Genomic DNA, 12,071 nt, shown 5'->3' on the forward strand with positions numbered 1-12,071 from the left:
CCTGAGCATTTTTTCCTTAGTCCCCCCCTACCCCAGATGACTGCCCAGGAGGTGGGAAGGAGGGATCGTGCCAATGGGAGCTTCCAAAACTCCCTGTTCCCCAAAGCTGCAGGTGCAGGACCAAATTTCAGGTGGCTTTTCAGCAGAAGACAACCCTGCATCCATCCCATCAGTGATGGCAGCAAGACGTGCCAAGATCTTAACATTCCTGGGGAGAGAGATCACGGCTGCTCTTTGGGGTTCTCTGCTGCTGGAGGCCTCCAGAGATAACAGTCAGATCTTTGCTCCGTCCCAGTAAAGCATGAGGCACTTGAAGGCTCCTCTTGTCCCTGGTCCCAGGGCTGCAAACCAGTCTGGGCTCTGCCCTCCCCTCTGGGCAGGACGGGGGCAGGCAGACAGCAAGGTCCTGCAGCTGCTGGTGGTGCTGGTGGCATGTGACGGACAGGCGTGTGTTGGACATGCCCAGACTGTCCTTACCGGGGGGTCTGACCTAGTCCAGCAGCTCATGGTCTTCCTCGCTGAGCTCAACCGTCTGGCTGGCCCCAAAATGGACACGTGTCCATGTGCACGGGTCAGTTGATGGTGAGGCTGGCAGGTCTTTGGGCACTTCTGCATGTCTTGGGACATCCACCAGTGGGACTGAGGGGTGGCTGTTGGGCAGGGAACCCCCCGGTCACTTCTCTTTGTCATCTGCTGGCTGCAGTGGTGGGGCTGCCCAGTGGGTAGTCCCTTCTTGGCCAGCCTAGAAGAGAGAAAGGAGGTGAGGGGGGACCCCTGGGCTCCATTTGGGCTCCGATGGCCAGCTCAAAGCCCAGCCCCAGTCCCAGCTGTAGGTCCTCCTCGTGCACCAGGATGTCCGCAGTGCAGAGGATGGCAGCCAGCGTGGGCAAGTCTCGATCTGCTGCAGCTTCCTTCTATCTGGGGCTACCTTCAGCTTGCCCAGCAGGTCTCGGCAGATTTGGGTTATGCCCAGGGACTCCATCAAGGATGTGGTGAGCTCCTCCGTGTCAGTGGGGGAGAGCTGGTTCCTGGGGAGCTCGGAGCTGTTGGCAGCACTGACATTTCCACCTTGAGCCAGGTCTCCTGTCTCCTGGGGGAGCTCCCTTGCAGAAGCCTCTTCCCTGCACACTTGCTTCCCCACTATCCTCTGCCACAGAGCTTTTCCCATCTGTGGGGGGAAAGACGATCTGGACTGTGGGGTTCCTGTGGGACAGGACGGACCCAGCACTGATGGGTGCCGGGGCCCATGCCACCGTGGGGGAGAATGGGTCCTGCAGAGAGCCCTGGGGCTGCGCAAGGGGCTGTCCCTGCCCGTCCCTCCCCGTGGTTCCAGGGAAATGTCCAGCAGCTCAAACACCTCCCAAAAGTGACCGACATCCCCGGGGGCTCACAGGGAGCCAGGGTCCCCAGCACAGCGTGAGCTCCCTGTGGCCTTCTGGATTCTTGGTTTATGCTGCTTGGATTGATCTGTGTTGCGGCTGGAGTCTTTCTTGCCGTGTGTATTAGGGAAGGGCTCTTTTCTCAGCTGGCTGCAAGGTTCAGCTGCGGAAAAGCCACCTTTCCCAGCTTCCGGCGTGCAAGGCCCTCACTGAGTAACTGAGGAGATCTTGGGGAAGTTTTCAGGATACTACTGTTTTAATCAGTCAATAAAAGCCGACTTTCACGTCCGCGTTCTCCACCACGGTCTCACGTCAGTGGGGACATGGCTCATTGCTCCAGAGGAGCCCGTTCCTCCTTCTCTCCGTCTCCCCGCTGTTTCCCGGTCGCAGCCTCTTCTCCCGCAGCCTCTCCCGGTTCCCGTGCCCGGGGCGGCAGCCTGGTCCCTCCGCTGCATGGGGAGCAAACCTGGCCGGGCCCTGCTGTCCCCTCTGGGCAGGACGGCAGTGGGCAGACAGCCACGTCCTGGGGACAGCAGGGACCGAGAGGGGCGGTGATGGGCAGGAGACTCCTGGTCACTGCTCTCCATCCTCTGCCGGATGCACTGGGGGCGCCGCCCAGCGTGTGGGGTCTTCTTGGCCAACCTTAGGAGAGAGAAAGGAGGTGAGGAGGGACCCCTGGGCTCCAGGCTGGGGGCAGAGGGGGGCTCTGGGGTCCAAGCAGGGGACCTGAGCAGCGGGCATCTCCTGGGCATCCCTGGCATTAGCCCTTGCCCTCCGCAAGCCCTGCAGGACACCCCCCTCCCCTGGCCTCTTCCAGGCATGGTGGCCCTGCGCCTCTCTGGCTCTGTGCCGCATCCTGCCTCTTCACGTGCTTTCCCTCCCGGCAGTCACATGGACATCTCCCCGCTGGCCAGCATCCCCACAGGCCCCAGTGCTGGTCCCCAGGAGAGCCCAGCAGGGTCCCCTTGCTGGTGGAGGGCATCGGGGGGGGTGACATTGGGGTGCCCCTGCTAACTGCCATGACCGTCCTCCAGAAAACAGACACGCTCTGGACCCAGACAAAGGGGGAGCGAGCAGGCTGATGGTCAGCTGGCTCAGTGCGGGCAGAAGCCCTGTGGTTGTCTGCTGGAACATCTCCACAGGGGACAAAGGGACCACACTGTGCAGGGAGTCATTTGGTGTCAGTCCCACTCCTCATTAACAGCCCTGTGCAAACCCCAAATCAACGAGAGGTCACCACATCTTTCACCGTCATCCCAACACTCCCAGACCACAGCACCTTGTCCCACAGAAACTCCTCCGGAACAACACCAAAGTCTGCTCTCTCGAAGTCCAGGGTAGTGGGCTTGCTGTGTGCTCTCCTCGCTGCCCAAAGGATCTTGAATTCCACCATTTCATGATCACTGCAGCCGAGGCTACCCTTGAGCTTGACACTCACCACCAGCCCCTCCTTGTTGGTAAGGACAAGGTCCAGCATAGTTCCTCTCCTTGTTGGCTCCCCTACCATTTGAAGAAGAAAGTTGTCATTGACACATTCCAAGAACTTCCTGGATTTCCTGTGCCCCGCTCTGCTGTCTTTCCAACAGATACCGGGGTGGTTGAAGCCCTCCATGATGACCAGGGTCTGTGAACACAATGCCGCTCCTATCTGTCTGTGGAGGGCCTCATCTGCTCTGTCATCCTGGTCAGGTGGCCTGTAGCAGACCCTTACTGTAATGTCCCCTGCCTCTGCATTCCCTTTAATCTTGATCCATAAGCTCTCCGTTGGGTCTTCATCCATCCCCAGGTGGAGCTCCATGGACTCCAGCTGTTCATTGACATAGAGGGACATGGGTTAGTGGTGTGCTTGGCAGAGTTGGGTTGATGATTGGACTGGATGATCTGAAAGGTCCCTTCCAACTGAGACAATTCTATGATTCTATGGTTCTATGACCCATCCCTGTCCTCCCGAGCTGTGCTCGCCCTGGCCACGCTCTTCCCAGTCCCACCTTTTCTTGCCGGTGCTCCTTACACCACCATCAGCGTGGTGTGTTTGTGCGCGTACACCTTGCGTTGGATATGGAGTGGCAGCTCCTGGTCCCCTTCCCTGCTGCTGCTGGGCGCTGGGACGTCCGCTATCCAACACCAGCCGCACTCCTCTTCAATGGTCCTCCAGATGCTGGCCTTGGCTTTGTACCACCACAGCCGGATGCGCCGCAGACTCACCCCCTTCCCCATGCCCTTGAACTCCACCGAGGGCAGGGGCCCCATCCCAGCTCTCAGCAGCCGCTCCAGGGCCGCAGGGGAGGGGGGCTGTGCCCATGGGGGCTGGGGCCGCGTGGGGACCTTGGTGGGGAGACCCTCCCCGTCTCCAGCTGGCTGCAGGTCTGCACTGCTGCTGTCACTGCCTCGAGTCTGTGCCTGCGAGCTCCCGGGCAGAGGCGCGTTGCAGTCCCTGCAGCATCTCTCAGGGGGTATTTCGGGGAACCGCTGGGTGCTCTCCCACACATAGACCAGCTCCCCACCCATGGCCAGCTCAAAGCCCAGCCCCAGTTCCAGCTGTAGGTCCTCCTCGTGCACCAGGATGTCCGCGGTGTGGAGGATGGTGGTCAGTGTGGGCAGGTCCTGTTCTTCCGAGGGTTCGCTGCAGTGCGGGCAGCTGCCGGTGATGCATCCGCCGCACTGCAGGCAGATGAGGTATTCTCTCCTCACGGCTCCACACAGGACCGGAGCGGTGCTATCCGGAGCTTCTTTCAGCTTGCCCAGCAGGTCTTGGCAGATTTGGGTTATGTCCAGGGACTCCATCAGGGATGTGGTGAGCTCGTCCATGTTGGTGGGGGTAAGCTGGTTCCTGGGGAGCTCGGGGCTGGTGGCAGCACTGACATTTCCACCTTGAGCCACGTCTTCTGTCTGCTGGGGGAGCTCCCTTGCAGAAGCCTCTTCCCTGCCGCAGTCGGTTTCCCACCATCCTTCTCCTTGGGGCTTCTCGCACCTGCGGGGGGGAAATACTGTCTGGACTGTGGGGGCTGCTGTGGGACGGGATAGACCCAGAACCCTCTCTCTGCCTTCTCCTGACCGACTGGGGGGTTTCCCAGCTCCCCAGAGCCAGCCCTGATGGCTCTGGGATGCTCTGGGGTCAGGTGGGTTCTCGGGGGACATGGTGCAAGTCCAGCCCAGCATAGTGAGGGGTTGGGCACCTTCCAGCCCAAGGAGAAAAGTCCCAGCCCAGAGCAGGGGCTGAGGACAGAGCACTGGGGCCACCAGTGGCCTCTATGGGATGGGGTATGGTGTGTCCCAGCAGATGGAAACCTGCCATCCCCGCAGGGGTTTGCCCTGGCCCTCTACCAGGGAAGGGCCCTTCTTACCCATCGTTCAGGCTCCCTGTAGACCCCTCCACACCTTCTGAGTGGGCGACGACTCCTGGGGGAGAAGGCAGAAGGAGAACGACAAGGACAGCCATTGTGGGGGCCATGCAATGGGTGTCTCTCTCGGCCGGGAGCTGCTGCAGAACCTGCCACAGCTCTGGGATGGGGACACTCACCTCTCGCGTCCTCCCTCCTGCCTTTCTGACTGCTCTTCGCTGCAGAGGTCCCTTGCCCTCCGAAAGCAAGGTCTGGGTTAGTGCAGGGTGTGCCTCGGCCAGGAGGGCCCCTGCCCAGGAAAGGAGGACCCTGGGAAGAGTAACTGGAGTTAGAGCGACAGGAGCATCCCTGTCCCCAAGCCTGGTGCCCCAGTGGAGGTGGCTCGGTGGCTCCAGAGCAGGGGGTCTGGCTGGGTGGGCAATGGCCACTGTTCACTGCTCCCTCTGAGCACCCCGGGGATGGGGTCTGCCCCGGGCTGCCCCCACCCAGGGAGTGTTTGCCAAGACAGATGCCTACCTTGGCCTTGGTCTTAAAGCGGCAGATCCTGGAGATGACCACAGCGAATATGGCCAACAAGCCGAGGATGCAGGGAAGCAAGAGCACGCAGAAGACCCAAAAACCTGAGATGAAGGGCAGCTCCATCCACTGCTCCATCTTGCCCAGGAAGTGCCAGCGTCTCCTGCGGGGTTCTGCATGATGATGGGAAGTGCAAAGGGATCAAGTGGGGAGGCCGAGGAACCCAGCGAGATCCCCTGAGGGGAGGAGAGGTTGGGGTGACACTGAATCACCCCGTTTGGTGTTTGCTTTTCTTCCTACTTCTGATGTGATTTTCACATGCTTGCCCAGCAGCTTGCTTGCTCAATGTCTCGCAGTGAATCACAGAATCCCAGACCGGCAAGGGTTGGAAGGGACCTCTGGAGATCATCCCGTCCAACCCCCTGCCAGAGCAGGGTCACCCAGAGCAGGTGGCACAGGAACGTGTCCAGGTGGGGTTGGAATGTCTCCAGAGACGGAGACTCCCCCACCTCTCTGGGCAGCCTGTGCCAGGGCTCTGCCACCCTCACGGGAAAGAAGTTCCTCCTCATGTTGAGATGGAACTTCCCATGGTCAAGTTTGTGCCCGTTGCCCCTTGTCCTGTCCCCGGGCACCACTGAGAAGAGCCTGGCCCCATCCTCCTGACACCCACCCTTTCAGTATTTACAAGCGTTGATAAGGTCCCCCCTCAGTCGTCTTTTTTCCAGACTGAAGAGACCCAAATCCCTCAGCCTTTCTTCATCAGAGAGATGTTCCAGTCCCCTCATCATCTTGGTAGCCCTTTGCTACCAAGGGTAGGCCTGAGCAGTAAAGACCGAAGCAAAGGTGGCATTCGATAACTCCACCTTCTCCGCATCCTCTGTCACCATGGCTCCTGTCTCATTCAACAGCGGGCCCACATTTTCTCTAGTTTTCCTTTTGCCTCCGATATACTTGAAGAAACCCTTCCTGTTGACCTTGACATCCCTGGCCAGGTTTAATTCCAAGGGGGCCTTGGCTTTCCTTGTTTCATCCCTGCACGCTCTGACGACATTCTTCTAATCTTCCCAAATGGTCAGTCCCGTCTTCCACATACTGTAAACTTCCTTCTTCCACTTGAGCTTTTTCAGAAGCTCCCTGCTCAATCATGCAGGTCTCCTACTTCCCTTGCTCCATTTCTTGCTCTTAGTGATGCACCCATACTGAGCTTGGAGAAAGTGATGTTAGAATACCAACCAGCTTCTTGAGCCCCCCTGCCTTCCAGAGCCCTAGCCCACGGGATTTATCCAAGCAGCTTCTTGAAGAGGTCAAAGTTAGCCCTCCTGAAGTCCAAGGTTGCGATCCTACTTGGTGTTTTGTGCGTACTACCCATGATCCTGAACTCTATCTTCTCACGATCACTACAGCCAAGGCTGCCCCCGGCCTTCATGTCCTTCACCAGTCCCTCTTTGTTTGTCAGTACTAGGTCCAGTAGTGCTCGTCTCCTTGTTGGCTCCTCCACCACCTGAGTCAAGAAGTTATCATCCATACACTGGAGGAGCCTCCTGGACTGTGCATACCTGGCTGTGTGGCCTTCCCAGCAGATATCAGGGTGATTGGAGCGCCTCAAGAGAACCAAAGCCTGTGATTGCGAGGCTACTTTCAGCTGTTGGTAGAAGGTCTCATCAGCTTCCCCATCCTGATCAGGCGGCCTGTAATAAACACCCACAACAGTGTCTCTCATATCGGCCTGCCCCTTAATCCTCACCCACAAGCTCTCGACTCTCTCTTCCTCTGCCCCCAGGGAGAGCTCGATACGTTCCAGATGCTCTCTCACACAAAGAGCAACTCCGCCACCTTGCCTCGTTTGCCAGTCTTTCCTAAAACGGACACGGCTGTCCACGCCAGCGTTCCAGGCACGTGAGCTGTCCCACCACGTCTCACGAATTGCAGTGAGATCGTGTCCCTGCGACCGCACGCAGATCTCCAGCTCTTCCTTTCTGCTTAGATTCTGCGAGAAGCAAGGAGAGGGGTCAGCAGAACTGCTACCTTGGACTTCCGGAGGGCGGACTTTGGGCTTTTCAGGAGCCTGGTTGACAAAGTCCCCTGGGAGGCAGTCCTCCAGGGCAAAGGAGCCCAGGAAGCCTGGATGATTTTCAAGAAGGAAGTCTTAAAGGCGCAGGAGCAGGCTGTCCCCACGTGCCAGAAGACAAGCCGTCGGGGAAAAAGGCCGGCCTGGCTAAACAGGGAGCTAGTGTTGCAACTTCGGGAAAAAAAGAGGATCTATGGCCTCTGGAAGGAAGGGCAGGCCACTCAAGACGACTACAAAGAGGTAGTTAAGCTATGTAGGGAAAAAATCAGGAGGGCCAAAGCCCAGCTAGAGCTAAACCTGGCTTCTGTTGTCAAGGACAACAAAAAAAGTTTCTATAAATATATTAGCAATAAGAAGAGGACTAAGGATTATGTCTGTCCTCTAGTAGATAGGGCCGGCAACATAGTGACCAAGGATGAGGAAAAGGCTGAGGTACTTAATGAAGTCTTTGCCTCAGTCTTCAGCAGTAGGACCAGTTGTTCCCTGAGCACCCAGACCCCTGAACTAGAAGACAGGGATGGGGAGCAGAATGAAGCCCCCGTAATCCAAAGGGAAATGGTGAGGGACCTGCTTCAGCACCTGGAGGTGAACAAATCTATGGGGCCGGATGGGATCCACCCAAGGGTATTGAAAGAGCTGGCGGAGGTGCTCGCCGGGCCACTTGGCATCATTTGTGAGCAGTCCTGGACAACCGGGGAGGTCCCGGCTGACTGGAGGTTAGCAAATGTGACACCCATCCACAAGAAGGGCTGGAAGGAGGATCCGGGGAACTACAGGCCAGTCAGTCTGACCTCGGTGCCTGGGAAGGTCATGGAACAGATCCTCCTCAGTGCCATTACACGGCACATGCAGGAGAACAGGGTGATCAGGCCCAGTCAGCATGGGTTTGTGAAGGGCAGGTCATGCCTATCAAACCTAATATCCTTCTATGATAAGGTGACCCACTTAGTGGATGAGGGAAAAGCTGTGGATGTTATCTACTTGGATTTTTGCAAAGCTTTTGACACTGTTTCCCACAGCATTCTCCTGGAGAAACTGGCTGCTCATGGCCTGGACAGGTGTACTCTTCGCTGGGTAAAAAACTGGCTGGATGGCCGTGCCCAGAGAGTGGTGGTAAATGGAGTTAAATCCAGTTGGTGTCCGGTCACAAGTGGTGTCCCCCAGGGCTCGGTGCTGGGGACGGTTCTCTTTAATATCTTTATCAATGATCTGGATGAAGGGATCGAATGCACCCTCAGTAAGTTCGCAGATGACACTAAACTGGGCGGGCGTGTTGATCTGCTGGAGGGTAGGTTGGCTCTGCAGAGGGATCTGGACAGGCTGGACCGATGGGCTGAGACCAATGGTATGAGGTTCAACAAGGCCAAGTGCCGGGTCCTGCACTTGGGTCACAACAACCCCATGCAGCGCTACAGGATTGGGGCAGAGTGGCTCGAAAGCAGCTCGACAGAAAAGGACTTGGGAGTGTTGGTTGACTGCCGGCTGAATATGAGCCAGCAGTGTGCCCAGGTGGCCAAGAAGGCCAACAGCATCCTAGCCTGTATCAGGAATAGTGTGGTGAGCCGGACTAGGGAAGTGATCATCCCCCTGTACTCGGCACTGGTGAGGCCCCACCTCAAGTACTGCGTTCAGTTTTGGGCCCCTCGCTACAGGAGGGACATTGAGGTGTTGGAGCGTGTCCAGAGAAGGGCTACAAAGCTGGTGAGGGGCCTGGAGGACAAACCTTATGAAGAACGACTGAGGGAGCTGGGGTTGTTTAGCCTGGAGAAGAGGAGGCTGAGGGGAGACCTTATCACCCTCTACAACTCCCTGAAAGGAGGTTGTAGAGAGATGGGGGCTGACCTCTTCTCCCTGGTGACAAGTGATAGGACGAGGGGAAACGGGTTCAAGTTACGTCAGGGGAGGTTTAGATTGGATATTAGGAAACATTTCTTCACTGAAAGGGTTATTAGACATTGGAATAGGCTGCCCAGGGAGGTGGTGGATTCACCATCCCTGGAGGTGTTTAAAAAAAGGGTAGATGGGGCACTTAGGGACATGGTTTAGAAGTGGCTCTTGTCAGGGTAGGCTAAAGGTTGGACTCGATGATCTTAAAGGTCCCTTCCAACCTCAACAATTCTATGATTCTATGATTCCTCTTTATTCCCCATGCTGCGTGCGTCAGTGTAGAACCATCTCGGAGAGGGAGTCAAGCATATTGTGCTGCCACCCAACTGTGGTGCCGCACCCTGTTTGCCCCCGTTTCGCAGCTTCGAAAAGCTCCAAAACCAGCCCTTTGCTGTCTTTCTTTGCCACCATTCCCTTCCCCAGCACGGACTTACCTGCAGTGGAGCTGGTCTCCTTGGCGAGTGAAGGTGACACCCAAGTCTCCCTGAAACCCACGAAAGAGCCACCATTGTGATGCAATGGTGACATCATGTCATGTCACAGAAGCCCCCCCCCCTCAGGACATAGCCCAGGGCCAGCTGGGGAGCAGGCAGTCCCTCTGGGCCACCCATCTCCATCCCTAGACCAGGATGGGCCGCTCCGGTGGCTGCCTGGTCCTGGTGGCACCAGGGCTGCTCTGGTGGCCTGGGGGACCTGCTGATCCTGCTAGGGGACTTCTGCTGGACATCTGCTGTGGCCCAGAAAGCTTCAAGCAGTCTAGTAGACTCTTGGTGTGCATTGATAACTTCCTAATCCCTCTTTAAACTGAAAGAGGGTAGGTTTAGATCGGTGATAATGAAGAAGTTCTTTAGAAGGGTGGTGCAACATGGGAACAGGTTGCCCTGAGAAGCTGTGGATGCCCCATCCCTGGAAGTGTTTGCCCAAGAAGTCCCTTGCCCAGCCCAGCCCTGCCATCCCCCTCCTGGTGCTTTGGCTCAGCCACGATGGGTTCCCTCAGCCCAGCAGAGCTGAGCTCCTGCCAGGGGCTTGGAGCAACCCCAAAGCCCTTCCCCGACACCCCCCTTTGAAGGATGCCTTTCGGTTCTGCCTGCCTCCTGTCCCACACCCCCCTAGGGAGGAGAGAGGACACGCAGCCAGCAGAGCCACTTGTAACAGGCTCCAGCAGGGAGGTTCGGTTCCCTGGAAAGGGAACATCTTCAAGGAGGGCAAGAAGGGGGATGTGAGGAACCACAGATTGGTCAGACCTGTAACTCCTCCATCTGGGGCCCGGGGGACATCCTGGCATCCCTGGCAGCAGCCCCCCACTCCCAGCCTCCTCCCGTCTCCATGGCAACCGCAGATACAAAAACCATGGCAACCCCATGGCAACAGCACAGGCAATGCCACCAGTTCCCACAGCCTGGAGGCGGGCGGGTGCCCGGGCGTGCTGAAGCCGGAGATCTCTTCTTCTGCACTTCATGGCCACCACCCTTCCAACCCTGCAGTGGTGACCACTGGCAACTCTGGATGGAGGAGAAGGGGTTGTCCTGCTGCCCTGAGGTGGCCAGATATGGTCATCTCAGACTCATCCATCACTGTCATCCCAGGGTTGGGGGAGCAGGTCCCCCAGCCCAGCACAGTCCTGTCTCTCCAGGTCCACATCAGCTGCTTCATGTCCAACCTGGACCCCCGGAAGCCCCTTTCAGAGGGCACTTATTTTCCCTGGGACAGGAGCCAGGCAGAATCCGAAGGCATCCTCCAAAGGGGGGTGTCAGGGAAGGGTTTTGGGGTTGCTCCAAGCCCCCAGCAGGATCTCGGCTCTGCTGGGCTGAGGGAACCCATCGCAGCTGGACCAAGGCACCAGGAGGGGAATGACTGGGCTGGGCAAAGGAGGACAGTCCGGGGTCTGACTTGGGGTCAACGAGCAGGGATATGTCTGTAGACAATTTGTGGAGGACCCTACTGGCTTCTAGGATGGCTCAACTGGCCGTCCCCACTGCCTGCTTGGCCCCCTTGGAGGTGTCATGGGTGGAAGAGCTCCAGGACCAAGCGAGCCAAGAAGTCTCCTCACCAGCGACCATCAGAGGACAAAAGTAGAGCAGATCCAGCTCCATATTGGGCGCTTTCCTGCTAATCCTTGGCGTCTGCCCCCCCCCATCCCCTCCCAGCCCTGAGGGCCTGACCCTACTGCTCCCAAGGGCTGAGCAGAGATGGGGTGCTGGTGGGGAGCAACCCCCTGGGGACCTCCTGGTGCCCACACAGGCGCTGGTGATCCCATCGGGGCACCCTCCATCGTTACCACTTGTTCTGGCTCCTACTGACAGCCCCCCAGAAAACACCCAGCATCGCAAATCTTGCTCCAGCATCCCACCCACGGCTCGCACCCCGCTGGCGTGTCCCCATCGGCGTGTCCCCATCGGCGTGTCCCCATCGCTGCCCGTGGCAGACACCCACCCACCCACCCACCCACCCGTCCTTACTCCTGGTTTCAGGGCTTTGGGGCCTGAGCCGCTTGGGAAAAGGGTTTTTTCATCCCCCTAAAGGCAAAAACAAGGTTGATTATCAAAGTAAATAATAAAAATAACTGCTTTGCTGGAACTTGCTGTAGGTTGTGGGGACCAGAGCTGGGGGGAACCTCCCACTTTTCGGGGTACTGTGGCGGGGCAGAGGGTATTTCTCCGGCTCAGGGGGTGCCGGCCTCAAGATGGCAGCAATAACCTGCAGCATCCCTCTCCCCGCTTCGAGCGAGCGGGGACGGCTCCATCCCAACCTTCCTGGCTCCAAGGACACCCCCGGCTGCCTCTCCTGGCATCGTCTCCCCGCTTCTTCTCCTGCGCCACTCCGGCGCCACGCAACTTCTTCTGCTCCTTCTTGGTGCCCCCCCTCCCCCCCCCCCCCCCG

The sequence above is a fragment of the Chroicocephalus ridibundus genome, chromosome 3 (assembly GCF_963924245.1).
Source record: "Chroicocephalus ridibundus chromosome 3, bChrRid1.1, whole genome shotgun sequence".
Classification (NCBI taxonomy): domain Eukaryota; kingdom Metazoa; phylum Chordata; class Aves; order Charadriiformes; family Laridae; genus Chroicocephalus; species Chroicocephalus ridibundus.